Raw genomic sequence first — 761 nt, 5'->3', positions numbered from 1 at the left:
GAACTCTGATGAGTCGGTTCTGAACTACCAAGATAAATAGAATTATTTCGAATAAGATTTTTAATGTAGATGTAAAAATCCAGAGAAACATAAAATAATTTTTTAGCCAACAGATGGCACCACAAAAAGTAGGTCTGTCTTTTTCATTGAATTGCATTAAGAAAAAGCAAAAATAATTAAAAACTTGATGCTGTTTGCAAATAAACAAAAAAGAATATATGAAAAAATAAGAATAACTGTTACTAATTATTTCAAAAAAGAAAAAGTCATGACAATATGTAGTTTAATATGAATAAAATTTAATTTTGAGATACATTTTGAAAGTAGTTCGAACTTTATATTTTTGTGATTTATTTTGCTCATATTATTGATTTTATTATTTGTTAAAGTAAAACAAAATTTTTTATTGTTGAAATTATTAATGTAGCTAATGAAAAAATTAATCATATTTAAGACGACAATGACAAAAATAATTAAAACATATACATGATCAGAAGAATTAATGAAAAATATGGTATATTACTTATATCCAATATCAATATAATAATAATTAGAATATGTAAGACTACAACTTAAGTTGCAAAGTAAAGAATCTTTGTTCCTTTAAAATCTGAAAAATTTCAAGTTTTGAAGGAAATATTTTTAAAAAGTAGTGGTAATTGTAATTAAAATCTTTGAGGGGATTATTTGGAAAAAAGTCAGTGACACGAATGATAAATGCGAAAATGGATTTATTATAATGTATATATATTTATTTATTT

This window comes from Belonocnema kinseyi, chromosome 4 (genome assembly GCF_010883055.1).
Source record: "Belonocnema kinseyi isolate 2016_QV_RU_SX_M_011 chromosome 4, B_treatae_v1, whole genome shotgun sequence".
NCBI lineage: Eukaryota > Metazoa > Arthropoda > Insecta > Hymenoptera > Cynipidae > Belonocnema > Belonocnema kinseyi.
Note: the sequence above shows the minus strand (reverse complement) of the source record.